At 41.7% G+C, this 18,721-nt stretch overlaps 1 protein-coding gene across 2 annotated transcripts in view; it reads right to left on the bottom strand.

Moving 5' to 3' along the window:
• Positions 1–18,721, bottom strand: part of NEXMIF (neurite extension and migration factor) — a 1,529,077-nt gene that overhangs the window by 657,049 nt on the left and 853,307 nt on the right. The gene's annotated exons all lie outside the window — the stretch shown is intronic.

Below are 18,721 nucleotides of genomic sequence, written 5' to 3'. Positions count from 1 at the left end.
AGCTCCCCCAACCTACCATCAAGATTTGCAATTGTTCGATCACCTTGCTGGTAGTAGGGGAAAATGTGCAATCGATGTCTCTGTAGTCGACCAGACAGAGACCACATGGGAACAATATAGACTTTAACAGATGATTCTTCTTTTTTGTTGGCCCAGTACAGAACAGTAAGCTGGTCCGTCGCCTCACCCGTACAATGGAAGCAATGATCAATCAGACAACTGCGGCCTTAGAGAACTTGACACAAGAACAAGCATCGATCCGCATGGTTGCTTTGCAGAATAGACTTGTTCTAGATGTTATTCTGGCTGATCGAGGTGGAGCATGCTGTATCATCGGATCCAGCTGTTGTGTCTTCACACCAGACAATTTACTTTCTGAATATGCAGTCATCTCCAAACTACACAAAATAGACACTTAGATACATCAAGACTCAGAAACATTGGACTTGGGCTGGATGGTTCTGGAGCGTATTTTCTGTATGGGGTCTAAAAATATTATCGGCCTTATTCATAATTATTGCAATTCACTTCTCTTGTTGTTTATGTATCCAATGCGGGCCAATGCTTTGTTCCCTCTGTATTTCTACTTGCACTACTTGTCTACCATCTAAAACGAATGTCCAAAATGTAAATGCCCGTTTAGCAATAGACCAAGAAGTCAGCAATATAATGTTAATTGATGTACATGATGTTTATCGTACCCCTTTTGAAGCGTAAGAAAATGTCTTAGCTTATGCTAAAAGGGTCGTCTGTGGAAATGTGTAATATTTTACTTAGCATAAGCAACAGCCATTTTGGCTGTGGTGTCCATTTCGTTTCCTTCGTAATTCTCCCGTCCTCTGCGGCTCGTCTTTTCACTCTGCTTGTGTTATCTATTTTGGTTGACTTCCTGACTCAGCTAAAGCAATGTACGTGCTTGTAGCTGCCAGTGCACCTCGTCATTGATGTTAACTGTCAACCATTTACTGCTGCCATAAGCTTTTCTGCTCCCCCTCCCACTTTGCTGACCACGCAGTTATTCATCTACCCTTGTTTGCTGATAACTATTTCTAAAACTTGTTCTTCCTATTTCTGTTCACATGCTTACAGTGCAGAAAACCGGTATAAAAGGGACACATTTTGTGAATTCAGTGTACTACCTCCTTGCAGCACTTGAGAGTGCTGTGTGGACGTGGTCCCACTCATGAGTGATTAATACATTTGTTATGCATTCCAACTCCAGTGCCCATCTCTATTTTGTTGGTCTCTGGATCCGTGGACAAAAGGGTGACCCTGCACCAGTGTACCCCTAAAAAGGTACATTTCCACATGCTGCTGAGTTATGCTGTGATTTGCAGTGCACACATTTTAATCTGGGCACACAGTCTTCCATCCTTATGATGGTGATAAACTGAATAATAGTAAACTGGGTAACAAAACACTTGTTATTTACAGCACTTATAAGGTATGAAGTATTATATAAAAAATTATTACTTTTATTATTAGATTATTATTAGACAATGACTCAGCCTGCTTCCGGCTGGATTGCAGTTTCCTATTACTGTTAGAACAAACCTGGGGACATCCACCGTCAATCAGAACACAGTGCGGCTTAGCTGCATAGGATGTGCTTAGTAGAACAGTCAGTAATATGATAAAAGGCTTGGAGACAGCTGGTTGTGCTGCAGGAATATAACAGACCACCCATCAGAGACATGCTCACAGAAGAATGCGAAATGTAGAAAGGGTGGACCTCTCAACATGGGGCTCATTTTCCACTATACTATACTCTGACTAAATTATTAAATTTCATACATTATTCTTCTCATACAATGCAGAGAGGCGTTTTTTCGGCTAAATGTACACGAACATGTTAAATTTATACAGATGGTAATAAAGAATAAAGATATCTCTGCTATGCATTTAAGTGTCTATATTTGTTCAATTGAGCGGCAAAATATTTTAAAGCTGTGTTGATTTTGCAGGGGCAAGGGTTCCTTTTATAATGCCAATTAAAATAGTATGTAGATTGTGCAATTATGAAAGTTTTTAAATAGAATAAAAACTCAATGGTCGTTAATACTTCTTTCAAACGCTAATTGTATTTGTTCAATGAATTGGTACTTCCACTGTTCACATATTTCCTATAGGAGCAAAAACTGGTTTTAGTGTAAACTGTATTTTGGCTCAGGTACTTTCTATCTGTTTAATCACTTTAGATGTGTTTGCAGGTTCATATGTTTCGACTTGGCATGTCAGAATTAGCTCTTCGTAAGACATTTTGCAAAGAGTACAGAGAGTGAGCTTTGGGTCAGACCCTTTCTGTCGCTGGCTTGTTTGGGTCAGACACTTTCAGCCACAGCTCTGAGGCAGTTTCAATTACATCCTGATCAGCCCAGTGGACTATTTATATTTCACTGTTGTACTATTGGTTGTACGGTGTATTATTCCGCCTCCTAGTGGGTGCTTCCACTGGAACACAGGAGGAGCAGTGTTTTCAGAAGCAGCTGCAGATGGCAGGTACTATTTGGAAATGCAGGAGTCATCTTGGAAAGCAAGGTTGCAGCATTACAGTGCTATTTCTCATTTATATTCACTGCAAATCCTCCTTCTCGCCATTTGGAACAAAAGGTTCAGTGGAAGGATGCAAGATTTGAACTCCACATGTTAGCAGACAATTCATAAAAATGGTTACAGGACAAATGAGTGCATAAACAATGAATGCATACACAAAGTTGTCAACAATACCCACTGACACGGGAACACAAATAAACTGACATGGGGTAGGTAAGATCTGCAAGAACAGGGAATATTCTGACACACACACAAGCACATACACACACTCACGCACTCACAATTTTGGTGAAAGCTTGCACAACAGACACTCCACTTCACAAGTAAGAGCACCACCCACTGGGAATTCCTACAACTATGTTCTCAAATCCAACATGTCACTGATTATGCTGCACTTTACAGAAACCCAGAAGTATAGATAGCGGCAGGAAGACAAAGCAAAAGTTAAGGCAAGAGAAAGAAGATTGGTCAGTGAGTAAAGTAGAAATATGGGACAAGGACAGTAAATGACAGTTGATATCCCTAATTGAACAAGCATTTGCAATGCAATTGGTCTCGCCTTTGGGGCCGTATATGTATTTAACTATGCAGCACATTAGCCTGGGCGCTAAAACATCTACTGTTCTTTAACATAGAGGTAAAGTAATCACAACACTGCGTAACACGCAGGGTATGGGAACACATGGAGAGAAATATTGGCTTTCAGCGGGAAATGGTATAGTACAAAGCTCTGTTTTTAATATAAAATTAGGGCCTTCGGTGGTCATATCACTGAAAATACAAGATCTGAAAAAAATATTATTGTCTACAGGTGCTCGTGGAAGACAATTTCTAGGGACTGGAATCTAGAGAACGCTAAAGTGATTCTGGTATTTTACTGACCTCTGCTGGTCGTTTTCTATCAATAAAGTTAAATAGAGGCAGTTGACAGAAAAATTTAAAAAAGAAAGTCCCTCAGCAGAAACCAATTCTGGTATCTTACTGACCTCTACTGTTCGTTTTCTATCAAGACAATTAAATTGATGCAGTTGAACAAGCAGAAAGCAATTCTGGTATTTTACTGACCTCGGTCGTTTTCTATCAATATAGTTAAATAGAGGCAGTTGAACAGAAAAAAAGTCCCTAAGCTGAAGCAGACAAGTCCTAAGGCTGATCTCCAGAACCCACAAAGTACATACACATATAAGTATATACTAAAGTATATAGAAAAGGTCTCGAATCCTCGACCTAAAAAACAAAAAGATAAGAAATTGGGACCGAAAAGGAAACGGGAGAAGAGCAAGAAAGAGTATATATGGTGATAATTGCATATAAGAAAAGCAATAGATGGCAGAAGACAGAAGAGGGATATATAAGACAAACATATAAACAAAGAACATCAAAAATACCATGTAACAAGATGATATCTGATTAATGAAAGACCACAAACAACGTGCAGAGAGGTGATACAATTGGAAGGAAAATACTCCTTGTCCCACTGTCTACACAGCAGGACATGCTGGAGAAACCACCCATGTTAACTAGCATTTCTAGTGCATTGCTAATAGGTTACCTACAAATCTACATGTGTTACAGAAAAAGACCTTCTAATTAAGGAGCGGTTCAAGGAGCTAAAGATATTAGTGGGCAGGGATGTCAATATGTGAGAGTGGAGTCCTGTGATTCAGAAACGCATGTAAAAAAGGATATCCAGTAACCAGAATGAAAACCCATAAACAGACTAATCCATGTAATGGCCACTAAGAAGCATGTTTTGTAGGTTAAAAGACAGACAGAAATCTGCCAACAGGTTCAAACGAAGCACTTTGCAGAGTAACACCACTAAAAGAAAGGCTTACTCAGGCCCAAAAAATACTACAGATGAAGTGGAGAAAACCCATATAGATGGCAGCAAATCCTCCTTCTCGCCATTTGGAACAAAGGGTTCCCGGAAGACACCACATTGGGGATATTGCCAGCCCGAGGTGAAACCATCCTGCAGACACTACAAGACAAACTGATAATCATGGCCCCACTGTGGCACCCTCTTTTCTTGCACAAATAATGGAACACATTCCAAGCGCTTGAACTTCAGATTCTAAGGCACAGCAGGAAGCTTGATCCTTCTTTCCAAAGCTTTCAACCATCACAATATCCAGTATAGTTGTCTGAGAACCTCTAAGAAGGGTGACATGAAGATGACGAGTGAGAAGACTAATGGAAGGACCTACTATCAGACACTGCTCTATGCCGCAGGAGAGGAAACCAAAATATTGTCCACGAGAGAGATACAAGCACTAGTACCCTTTCCATCCTGATGCAGGGCAGACGTTGAGGGATAATGGCAATGTTGAGATGCACAAAGAATACTTGGGGCAGAAGCCAAGAAGTTTATCTACACTTGAACAAGAAACTGAAGCCTGATTGAAGAAGCACACTGAACCTCTAAGAACCCTCAATGAATATATCATCAGGCAGATGAAGATGACTAGCTCTGCTCAAATCACTGCTCAAATCACCCAACAATGATCATGCTGTCCCTCCAGGGGCCCTGATAAAAAGAAATGTGAAGTGATCATGTTTAAGTTCTCACAACCTACAAAATGATGGTTGGGTCCTTTATTGTTTATCTACAATTGAACATGTATGTTAGACAAGTGTTTTCAAATGTATTAGTATTGTGTTCAGTATGATGGTAGTACAATAATGTGATCCGCGATCACAGCGGTCTGGAATTCCTCCTGTCCAAAGCCCAGGACTTATTGTTTGGAGTCAAGAACTTTTCATGTTTCTTGTGCCCAATGCTATGCAGCACAACAATTTGATTGCCAGTTTACTGCACCACAGAATGTTTATGAGAAAGATGATTGTCTGCTGCTAAGGCAAGGTTTGCATGCATGTGTTTAAGATGTTTTAACTGTAGATAATGTTCATTAGAGCAAAGCCTTTTCTACTAGGGTGAGCACTGGAAGGACATAAAGTGAGCTTCATACGCTTCTCCCGCCCTCCCCTACCTCCACTGGGTTTAGCATTTAGGAAAACAGTATCAAGCAATAACTGATTAAGTTCCTTTGCTCACAATGCTGTCTGATAAATATGAACTAATCATGCCTTCAATATATTCACTGAGAGTCACACTTCAGCAGAGGAAATGTGGATTGCTTTTTGTGTTTTATTTTGGCTTCATTACTGTTTGCTTTCTAATTGTCTCCAACCGCTCCTTCCTAGTCAGTCTCTTATATTTACCTTCCTAGTCAATCTCTATCGCTTTCGTTACCCTCTCCTCCCTAGTTTCTTACCTTTCCTCCTGCCTTTACTTGCTCCTATCTCACCTGTCTTGCTTAAGCCTCCATGTCTGACCTCTCTTACTCTTTTTAATCCCACCTTTTCTGTCGGGTCTTTCCTCTAATCTGTCTCTTTGTATCTCACGCCATTCCTGTGTCTTAAGTGTATTCTCTCTCTCCATCCTTCAATCCCTCCTTGTTGCATCTCTATCCTTTTCCTTCTTTTCTCTGTAAATCCCTCCTTTTCTCTGGCTCTTTTCTGTCCCTTCTTTCACCATTTCTGCCTATCTTTAATTCCTTTTCTATATAGTCATGTATCGTTCTTGCCAACTCACCACTTTTTTCTTTCCTGTCTTGCTTCTCATCTTTTCTCGTATCTTGTTTTCTTTAATTCATTCTCTTTTCTCTTAACTGTATACCCATGGACTCTCTCTCTCTGCTGAGTCTCTTTTCTCTCCATTCGTCTTGCTCCCCTGCCCAGTCTTGTGCTAACCACCCCTGTATATTTTTGTACCTCCATCTGTTTTTGTTAATGTATTCACCTCCCTGTTGTATCTCTCCTGGCTCATTTCCTTCTCTGTTCAGTGTCTCTTGCTTTTCATCTCCCTTGTTCCCTTATCTGCTATATTTCTGTTTAAACATCCCTCCTGGTATCCTCTTCCTCTGTTATGTTCTTCCTCTCTCGTAACGTTGTTATCCCTATATTTTATTTAATACATCCCCTCTCTACTGCTCTTTGACCCTTCTCTCTGATCTTCCTCTGATCTATTACCCTCTGTTCCCTTTTCTCAGTCTTACTCCTCTCAATGTCTTTCACTATATTTTCTTTTCCATTTTTTCTGTCTTCTCTACAATTATACCTTTCCAAGCATCTCTATTCTGTGCCCTGTAATATATTTCTGTTCGGTCTCTGTTTCCTCCTCCATGTTTTGCCTTTCCCATGTCTGATCTGCTTTCTCAGTCTTTGGTTTTCCCATCAAGGTTACCAATTCTTCGTTCCTGCTCCTACATTGCCCCCAACACTCAATTTCTTTGTTCTCTCCTTTCTTTTCTCTTATTCCTCCATGTTCTGCTTTTGGGCCTTTGGAACACTGTACGCAACCCCAATCTTTGGAGTACTAGGGCGGTGGAAAAACAATGCCTGTGGTAAAACTGCAGATATAAAAGGTTCTAATGGCTACAAGGATTGCGGTGGTGCAACACACTAGATGGAATTTGAAGGATCCTGTTGGTGTGTTACATGTAATGGGATTTAAAGGATTCCACTACTCCATGTAACATAGAACGAAATCTGAAAACTGACAGTAATACACCATGCTGGTAAAGCAAAGGAAAAACGGCACATTGTATGATATATGTAAGAACACATTAGTACATCACATTGAATAGAATTTCAATGATCCTGGTAGTACACAAAATGGGATAGAGTTTGAAGGATCTGGCACTAGGTCACACTGGAAAGAATTTGGAGTACTGTGGTTGTGTGATACATCGGTTAGAATTTGAAAGATATTCGTAGTCCCAAGCTGTGGATGGAATTTGAAGGATTCTAATGGTATATCACATTAAATGGAATATTATTCATATTCAAATTTATTCAGTCACAAACCATAAAAGTATGAAATGCACAACCAGTCATGCATTCCAATTGCCATGATTAAGTGAACGTAAAGTGTGATTGTGCATTCATTAAATACATTTCTGTTGATTTCATACAAATTTTAAAAAAGGTAAAAAGTAAAAAACTATAAAAACAAGACTCAAACGTGGGCGAAATAAAACGTGATAATTAATTACAATACGAGGGCCCTCTAGCACATTCTCCTGAATCGCATGCTCCACACTAGTAATGAAGTCAAGTGGTCCTTGTAACTTGCTACACCACAGATCTAGAAAGTAGCAGACATTGCGAACATATGCAGTTCCAGCGGAGAGAACTTTACACTGTTGTGAACATTATTTCTCCTAATGCCCCACATGTGGCCAAAGAACTTAGCAACTGAACAGACTATGACTTGTCTGGGGTCTGCTCTAAGTATGCGCAGGGCTTCAGTGTGGGCTCGGATCCCAATCTGTTTGCATAGGGACATAAGCCACTTGGACCTGGGTCAGGAGTAAGCAGGACAGGCGAAGAAGACATGCGCTGGGGATTCAGGAGATGTGATGCAGAATGAACAGGACCGCGAGGATGTGCTGGTGTTACACCATTAACAAGTTGAACGGGAGCGTCTTGAACCTGAATTGCATATATAGCTAGCTTCCTATCTAGTGGGGTTGTAATAAAATCTAAAAAGGGTTCTAGGAAGCCGACGGACTTAAAGTCTGTAAGTTCAATGGATAGCCAACCCTCACTAGTCCTAACAGTAGCTTGATGGGATACCCAACCCCAGTTCTGCAGTTTTATTTGGTTTTTGGAGGGAAAAGATGCAAGGTCCCTTTTCTCCGAGAGATCCCTAAGCCTAATGTCCGATAGAACATGCTTTATGTTCTTTAGCCACCCTAGTTTTTTTCTGTTTGTCTAGCAAGATAACTTCTTCCAGAGCCCTAGCATGGGAGCTTAACTCAGGGGTTGTCCATAGTCTCTGCCAGAATGACACAGGGCGGAGCTTTGCCTTGTCAACAATCAATTGTTTCCACAAGTCAAGTCTTAAAGGGTGAAGTGGAGTACTCTGAGGGAGTTGGACTATATTCCTTAAGAATTTGTTCTCTGCCTATAAATAACGTCTAGCTTATCAAAACCCCACATTTCTGCTCCGTAGAGAGGCGCTCGCTGCTTTCATTTCATAAATCTGTAAAGGACCCACCATTGGTTTGCTGTGCGAGGAACGCTGCTCTTTACTTATGGCCCTTGCTAATTGTAGTAGTTTCCAAGTGGATTTGGACACTTGGGGCTTCCACGGGATGGTATCAGAAAGAGGGATTCCCAGATACTCAAAGGTGGTTGCCCTCTCTAACAAGGACTCATCCAAAGAGGGTCAGACCTTAAAGGATTTGTGGGGGGTTAAACATTAAAAACGTCGTTTTGGAGGTGTTACTCTCGAGACAGCGCATGTCACAAAAGTCATTAAAACGAGAGAGTCGTTTCTGAAGGCCCCCAGGTGTTTTGGACACCAACAGGGTGTTATCTGCAAACAGTATTGTCACGATTCTGTCTCCTCTCAGCAATGGGGCGTTCGAGGGGTTCTGCTGCAAAAATTGAACAACACTATTCATGTATAATGAAAAGAGTGTGGGAGCAAGCACACATTATTGACGGACGCCCCTATTAACAGCTATGAGATTTGTCAACTGCCCTTGGTCACCCCAGTGGATTTTCGCATAGTTTGCTTCCTGAAGACAAATTATCATAGACAAAATCTCCGATGGCCTCCCCATGTCAGCTAGGCATTGCCACAATTTGTACCTAGGGACAAGATCAAACCCTGTTTTAAGGTCTATAAAGGCCACGTAAAGGCTTCCCCGGCTAATTACAACGGTCTTCCACAAGAGTAGTTTTAAGCAGAAGACTTGATCGACTGTTCCCGTTTTGGCTCTAAAGCCCGCTTGATATGGGGAAAGGATGTTATTATCTTTAATCCAGGTCTGAATCTTGTTCAGTTTTGCTTGGCTGTCCACTTTCTGGATCAAATCGATAAGGCTTATTGGTCTGTAGTTGCTGGGGGATGATCTATCGCCTTTTTTGAAGATCGGTATCACCTCAGCTCCTTTCCATGACTCGGGAACTGGGGCTCCCACTGCGATAGCTTTTGACAAAATCGTGATGTAGGAATATTAATATTATTAATAATTATAAACAGACCTTTATATAGTACAGCATTCACCCTACAGGTATCATGGCACTATCATACAGCCTGAAAACAATAAAGCCTCCTAATCCCACAACAGTTAGCCTTAATGTCAAGTTCTTTAAGTCTCTCAATTTGGGAAGAGCCACATTCTTAGATTCTTCCTAAAAACGAAGTAGGTTTCTATTTGGTCTAAGGGGGCTTGTAGTTTGTTCCATAACTGAGCTGCCTTGTCCTGAAGGATCTTCAGCCTGATCTTGTTTTCCTAAACCTTGGCACACATACCAAGTAATAACAAAGGACCTGTTCCATTTTCAGCTATGTAGACTATACACAGTGCTTTTAAAAAGTTCTCTCCCTTAATGGTAGCCAGGGAGGAAAACATCGTTTACAACGCATGCAATACATCGCATGCCATAACAACGCAAGTTGTTACAACGACGTGTTGTTACATCAAATGCCATTACAACGCAAGTCGATACAACGACTTGCTGTAGGGGGCAGAAGATGTTGGATTTGTTGGATTTTCAATCCAACACCTTCCCTACTGTTGCACACACTAGAGTTGGAGTAGTAAATTATACTAACTGCTGCGCCCCCCTACAGCAAGTCGTTGTAACAACTTGCTTGTAATGGCATGCGATGTAACAACGCGTCGTTGTAACAACTTGCGTTGTAATGGCATGCGTAGAAAACGCATACGTTGTAACAATTGCTATTCAGCCAGGGAAGCTCCCTCAATGTGCTCAATGCTGAGTCATGTCTTGATTTATTCAGGGCAAGTTTAGCTGCTAGAATTTGTATCCTGCACAATCTCTTGATTAAGTAGCCTGGTACACCTAGTAGAAGGGCATTGCAGTAATCAATTCTGCTTAATACAGTGCATTGTATCACTAGATTCCTGGCTGGCTCGGGTAGTAGTGGAACAATTTTCTTAAGATTCATCAGAAGTCCAAAACAAGTGGCAGCTGTTTTATGAATATGACTCTCCATAGATCATTTTTCATTCACCACTACTCCCAGATTTCGTACTGGTTAAACTGTCTTAAGGTTCTCAGAACTAGTCCAGGGTACTCGTGAGTGAGTATGGCACTTCAGAAGGGAAGCAACACAAGAACTCAGCTTTGCTTCATCAAACTTCAATGTATTCCTCCTAAGTCAACTGGCCATCTCTTTCAGGCAGGCATGTAGTCCTTCTATCTGGCTTTGGCGGTTGTTGTTTAATGACAGGATTAGCTAGATGTCATCTGCATAATTAACTAACGAAATCCCAGGAGATCTAATCAACGTAAATAGTGGGCGTAAATATGCATTGCAGAGAATGAAACTTAGAGCTAATTCCTAGGGCTCTCCAAGTTTAGTTTCCTTAAACTATGAGGGAAAAGGAGGGAGTGAGATTGCGTGACATCTGCCTGACTGGTAGGATTTAATCCATTCCACAAAAATGCCTTTCACTTCCATCTCTAAGGATTAGTATTTGATGGTTGGCAGCACCAAATGCAGCTGACAGGTCTAATAGTACAAGCACTGCAGCCCGGCCACTGTCAACCATCATCCTTAGTTCATGCATGGCCAGAATTAGTGCTGTTAATGTACCATGGTCTGGTATAAAGCCCATTAGCTCATTCTCCAAAACATAGTGGGTTTCCAAATAACCAGTTAACTTTTTACTGACATACGTATCCAAAATTTTCACTGGGTATGGAAGCTGGGAAATCGGACGGTAGTTAGTGGGGTCATTTATATCTGTCTGTGTTTTTTTCTGTAGAGGAGTGACTAAAGCTTTCTTCCAGGCAGATGGTACTTTACCAGTAGGCAATGATTGATTGCATAGTTTTAATAAACCTGGATACACTATGAAATAAAAAATGAATTTGAAAACTCCTAGTAATAAACCACAGACAATGAAATTTGAAGAAGCATGATAGTATGTCACATCAAACTAAATTTGAAAAATCCAAATAATACACCACACTGGACGAAATTTTAAAATAGCTATCAAGAATATAGCTGAATAAAATGCAAAGGATAATGGGAGTGTGTCAGGTTAGATGAAAAGTCAAAGATCCTGGTTGCGTGTCAAACAAAACTTTTGTAGAATATCTAATTGGATAGAATTTGGAAGAGGCAGGTAGTATGTCACAGTGGATGGATTTTGAAGGAATTTAGTAGTACTTTGCATTGAATGAAATGCGAAGCATTCTGATAATGTGCCCAGTGGGATAGAATTTCAAGGATCCAAGTAGTACATCATGCCTAATGGGAGCCTAGTTTATTTTTGCCTTATTGGATGGATTTTCAAGTAGCCTTTTAGTACTTCTCAAAGGATAAAAACTGAAAGAGCCTGGGATTACATGACAATATGAAACATGAAAACTTCTAGCAGTGTTCCACATGGGATGACATTTCAAGATTTCCTATAGTGGCATATCTACAGACCATAAACCTATCAAAACTCATTCAGATAGACACAACTTAGACACAATCTTCATTCCCTCGAGATCCTACAGTAGCAGGAAACATTCGAGAAACTTAAGCAACTATCACATCAATTTCTTTTTTGCGGACCTTCAGACATAAACAACTGCCAAAGCTGTAGTGATCCACAAACATTCTTGCACACAGTGGAGGAAGCTCAACCTCTGAGCACTCTATTCCAATCTCACTTACGACCTCTCCCATCAAACAAATAATAGAACTGAAGCAGTTCTACATTTGACCATTTGACAAAATTATAACCATGAGGATGTCCACATCATTTTCACAGAAAGAAGACCTTATAGCTCACTAAAAAACAAAGTAGCTTATGACAGAACTATGTGCTTTATAACGACAGCAGAGAATATCAATCAACCAGAATGAATGCCACACTCAACAGAGAAAAAGAAAGCATAAAGACTATATTGCTTGAAGTGGATCTCCAAACCAAAATGCCCCACCAAAGAACAGAGAACCCTCTCAAAATTCAGCAACCCATAATGCACCATCACAAAAATTCTACCCTCTCAAGCCTCCTGTGAAATCATTACAAACTAACCAACTGTAAAATAGAACAAGCATTGGCATAGCCAATAGGTCTCGCCTTTGGGACCTTATAAGTGTTTAGCCATGCAACAGTTGATGTTGTTGCACCAAGGATATTGTGCTGCAAAACTAAATACTTAAAAGGTCCCAAAAGCGAGACCTATTGGCTATGCCAATGCTTGTTGTCATTAACCACCCTGTCATTAACCACCCCGCAGGGAGGGAATGCTGCGAGGAGGCCGAGAGCTCGGAAACCGGAAGTGGGGAAACCTACATACCGGAAAGCCCACCAGGCCTAGTTACAAGAATAGATGGAAACTCATAGCAGAGAGAGAGCATTAAAACACAGCAGAAGAACCTGGCAGCTACAGTATGGGCTCAGTTAACTGGATTATTCAACTAGAAAAACACTGCATCATCAGGGATAGGTGAAAGGCCATCTCTTTGTACGTGTGGGTGGCATTTTTCAAATGATGTAGTCTTCTTGAATTGTGAATATTGCGCACATGCCATTAGCAGAGTGACCGGCCACTGGGATATATCAGATGCCTGAGCTATGTGACCACAAAGTCTATTTTTGGTAATGAGTGCTTGCGTTCATTGGCGTGGGGGAATCATCCATTGAATATTAGGGGAACCTCTTAATTAGAAGTACAAAACTGAACAAACACTGGGGGTGAGACTGAGCAGGTCAAACAATTGTGTTCAACCAGAGCTTAATTTCTGCCGGTGGTTGTAGGTGGAGGGCGCCGACAGTCATTATTCAAGGCTAGGAATTATTTTCAGCATCAGATTTTGACCCATGGCAAGAGAGAGAAAAATAAAAAGAAATAGAACGAAGGGAGAGGAAACAAGTGGTAAAAAAGACGGACATAGGAGAAATCAAGGATGAAAAAAATGCTGCAAGAGCTAGATAAAAAGAGCAGAAACATAGAGTGAAGGAAAAAAAGGCATGAGGAGGATTGAAGATTAGGCAAGCTGGGTATTGGGCACCATTGACATTCAGAAGCTGCCGCGGTAGGTTCCTACATTATTTTTTTACACATTATGAATTGCCAAGATCACCCTGCAAGCAAACATCAGCATGATGTTAGTCAAACAAAAATCAGACCAAACCTTGTTCACAATCAATCAAAAAGCAAAGAATCAAAGACTGAAGTATACACGAGGATCACAAAAACAGAAGAAACTCCCAGCAATTACCGCACCAAAACAAACACTCACGACACAAAAAATACAGAATTCCATTCTCACAACAGCAAAAATGGGCATTGACACACACATGACCACACTCGGTCAGAATGGAAGTCCAACAGAAAACGCACAAAGACACCTTGCACGGTGAATAATACCACCAAAATAAGGTCCATGGTACGAGCTGCAAACTCACACGTGTCAACATCCCCCTGTCCGAAAGGAGAAGTACAAATATGCAAAGGTAAGAAACAAAATGATAGTTGTGAGTCTCAGCCCCCGACTCTCAGTCGACCAGTCACGGTCAAAATAACACTCGCACACATTTTTCTTCAGTTAACAACACACACATTGTCCCTCATGTAACAAGTATGCTAAAACAAGCACGCGCGAAAAGCATTGGCCGCGTGGGCGCCGAAAATTAAAGTGATCGCGATGCTCTTAATTACCCATGACGGAGAAAAGACAGTTAGCGGCTGTGCGCGTTCACGCGCACATGCACGCAAGCTTGAGGCCAGCAAAAGCCTCTGGTAGCACTTACTAAAAGTCGAGCAAGCAGTGCATGCGCTGCTCGAGGCTCGACCCAAAAAGTAGACTATAACCTTAGGAGCAAGAAGACCACCAACCAGTCTATGGACCTGACACCAAGATCAATAAAATAACAGTACAATCAACTAACAACATATGGCCTCTCACAGACAAGTCTGTAGCCTGAATGCCAGATAAACTTTCAGCTTCAGGAACTTTAAACTCTGCCATCAAGACATCCAACATTACCCCACTCATTAAGATAAAGAATCGGGATGAGGGCGAACAGGCCTCCCCTCCATTGCGCCATCCTGGAGGATCTCGGGAGGTTGAAACCTCTACCGGTCTTGTGGTTGGGGAGGGTCAACGTGCTCAAAATGAACATTTTGCCGCAGGCCCTTTATTTGTTTCTGACCCTACCTACCCTAATTCCACAAGATGACACTGCACAACTGCAGCATGACATTTGTGTGTTTATATGGAACGGGAAGCGGCATAGAATATTCAATGTCCTCATGATGCAGCCCTGCGACTTCTGAGGTCTAGCTTGCCCAAACCAATCAGAATATTACTGGGCAGAACATCTTTGATTCATCTATGCCTGGGTAGCTTGAGGGAGTGAGGCTCATTGGCTCCATTTGTACAGGGCTGTTGTCTATAGACACTTTGAGACCTAGCCTGGATACCCAAACAAGCCCGCCACGGAATTACATATATCAGCACCCCTAATAAGACTGTCGTCGACATCTGGGACAAATTAGCACTTACAAAAGGGTTGACCACCTACCTCTCTCCTAGCACACCTATTGCATGCAACCCCGCATTAACTCCTCCACTGGCCCCCAATGCTTTTAAGGATTGGACTGACAATGACTATAGGACGCTCCAAGATTTGTTTAGAGGGACAGACTGGAAACCTTTGACCATTGCAAGGCAGGATACAATAACTCCAGCTGTGACATTGGGCCCTCCATCCCACTGTGTATCCTAAAGTAATTCGACCGTACACTCTTTTTGAACAATTTGTGCGTTCCTACAATGGCTTGCGTGGGCGCTTCTCAAACACTTACAGTACGATTCAACACTCCATTTCCGCTCATACCCACCCATATCAATTTCGGTGGGATATGGTTAACTCTGATGAGATAACGCCTAAACAATGGGACACCCTGTGGCGCGACAAACAACAAAAACATACCGCACTATCTTCCTCAGGAAAACAGCATACAAACTCATGATTCAGTGGTATTACACACCATCCCGCCGGTCCACCATCTATGCTAGGTCCTCTGACCTTTGTAGGAAATGGCGGAATGTTCGCTGAGATTTTAATCCCATTTGGTGGTCATGCACTTTGAACACTACCTTCTGGAAGAAGGTTCTTAGCCATATTAAAGCCGCAGTGGGATATCCCCTCCCTACTTCCTATGGTCCAATAGTACTACGGATACGTCCTTCAAGTCTTAAAGCGATGATGCACGCTGAATGTATGTTCATTAGCTACATGCGGCTAGAACTGGACTACTGCCTGCCCTTATAACATATTTTCGGAGCCTGTCACAAAGGGGGAGAAGTCCCCTGGGGACCCCTACCCATTTGCAACTCCATTACCACCCTTTTGAAGAGGGTGGTTCCGAGTGTTTTGCGACTGCAATTGCGGTCGCAAAACATTGGTACATGGCTTTGCGGTCGCTATTGCGAAAGGAATGCCCCTTCCTAACAGCGAGTCGCAAAACTTTTTTCACGAGTCGCAAATAATTTGCGACTCGCTAAATAGGCTTTGTACATGACCCATGGGGTTTTTGCATGCGCAAACAGGTCACAAACTCGTTTGCGCATGCAAAAACGGGTCATACATCTGGCCCCAAATCCTTTAACTTAACTTGCAACAACTACGCTGACAACACACAGATCAACCCAAAAGTGGGAAACACAGAAGGGATACAATTTAACCACTGCCCCTCCAGCTGTTGATGAATGGATATGGAGTAATATCCTTAAAACTGAGAAAATGATCTGTGGATGATGGAAGAACTACCAACCTATAACCATCTGGCCCCAGACATGCTACACAACACCAACATTAAATGAAGTAAGATATCTAGGAGTGATTGCAGTTTCCAATATTTCTCTAATACCTCATGTGATTTAAGTCACAAGAAGCACCTTCTACTCCATGAAAAATCTTAGCTGAAAGTTCTCCCCTCTATGCTACCTACAGAATCTGAAGGTTTCTACTACCCTTATGATGCCTCGACTAGACAACACAAACAGCTTTTACACGGGAGCTTACTTTTCCAACAGCAAATAATGCATAGGATGCACAACTTAAAAGCAAGACAGTACGTCCCTGACCTTCCTAAATCCAGACACTCCACCTACAAGACACACAGCATTGTATGCAGGGCTATTTGAGATGAAGGCCCACTTTAATCCAAACAAACTTTAAAATGTACTATCATTATGTAGTAGACTAGCATCTTCTTACAAGCAGCAAAACTAAGGCATCCTTAGCGGCGGCTTCTCCGCTAAGGCAGAGGAGCGGCGGCCCACTGTGTAAAAGGAAAAAGAGAATAAAACGCAATGTTAATAAGGTTACGTTATTATCAGTTTATGTTTCTGTATGGAGCCCGATCCAGATTAGGTCAGGGCAGGGCTGAGCTGTATCACAGGGAAAGGGAGGTGGAGTGGTATAATGTGCACCATAAGTGGGCATGACGATTTGGACGGGCGTCTTGGGCTGGCCAACCCGTCATGCGCACTTAGCATTTCTCCACGAGGCTGTGTTGCGCAGCTGGGTGAAGGAAACATGCACCGGCTCCCACTCCCTACCTGAGCGCTGAACCAGGCTGCTCAGAACAATCACGACGCTGCTGTCACCTGGTGGTAGCAGCGTCATGATTGGCTTAAGGGAGCCTGGGGGCCTGTGTGTTTCCGTGCTGCCAGGAAGAGAAGAGTACGGAGAGAGGAAGCAGCCCTTCGCAGGTAAGGTTTTTTTTTGTTTGTTTGTTTTTTAATCGAGCCCTTATCTCCCCCAGCCCTAGGACTACTTTTCCAAAACGGCCGCCACTGGCTAGTCTCTCTCAGCAATGATGACAAATATAATCAGTAAGGAAATTAAGATCTTGCAGTTTCTAAACAAACACATGATGCACAATCACACCAATTAACAACTACATTCTATTGCTCATATCGAAAGAACAGACATCAGAGGAGTCGTAAACATTCTGAGCCAATAAATAGAATCTATTCCTGCTCAAGGGTAGAAGGTTTTGGCACGTGTAATTATCTCACACTCTAAATCATTTCACTAGAAGCATTAACACAGCTACGAGAAATTATTCCATTTCTGATCGCGCATACCAAAACACTTCTTGCTTACAGCACATTCATTAGCCATATTTTACCAAACAAAGATAAAGTAAATTAATAATAAACATAAAATGTATTTCCCTTACTCTTCTTCACCCCATTGCTCACTTGAGGATAGAGAGTGATATCAAGGGGACAAGAACCACTCTGGCCATCACACAAAAACTCAAAACACTCTCCAGGTAGCTGTGAGGTTGATATTCTGTGCATAGATGAGCGCGTGGTGGTAGAAGCTGCAGATCTGTGCATTTATGAGGCGAGGACAATTGGAGAATGCAGCACTGCATGTTTGTGGCAAGAAACAACTACATATCGCTCAAAGGGGGTTAGTGGGGAAAAGCACCACTTTGCTAGTATGGGATATAGATAAAGGCTGCAGAACTACAAGTACGGGGTAGAATGCACATTCCCTTTTCTTTCTTGTAATTTGTACCAAGGGTGACAGATTTGTTGAGCCTGTGGAACAATTCGAGGTAGCTATGAAAACTGTTCACCCACAGCATAGCACAATATATCACATGCTACCTCCTCATGTAATATCTCATAAGCTAGCTCCCATGGCTGTATTTGTCCTGATTGTTTAACAAGCAATATGTGCATCCTGAGTCTTAATATGACATTCGACCAAAATAAAATCTGTTACCATCTTTACTAGAACTTGGAACTAACGCATGATGTGAAATGGGTCTTCTCACAAAATATACAGTACTAAACCATTTTAAAACAATAGATTTATCAAAACAATTTCAAACATTTCAAGATGTTCACAAGATTTTTTGCCTGGCAACAATCCCATCACACTTCTGTCTTTTGTGCCACTGTGCGTTGAAATCAGGATACATGATGCACCACATATGCAAAGGAGAGAGTGGTCCTTAAAACCTCCCCATACCACATATCAAAATAGAAATAAAATTACTAATAAGCCCCTGATGCAGCAACACAATTACATTTTTGGACTGTCCCCTGCAGCAAGGATACTTCAAAATAAAATGCAAGGAG

The sequence above is a fragment of the Triturus cristatus genome, chromosome 5_2 (genome assembly GCF_964204655.1).
Source record: "Triturus cristatus chromosome 5_2, aTriCri1.1, whole genome shotgun sequence".
NCBI lineage: Eukaryota > Metazoa > Chordata > Amphibia > Caudata > Salamandridae > Triturus > Triturus cristatus.
This window is presented reverse-complemented; position numbering and strand designations above follow the sequence as displayed.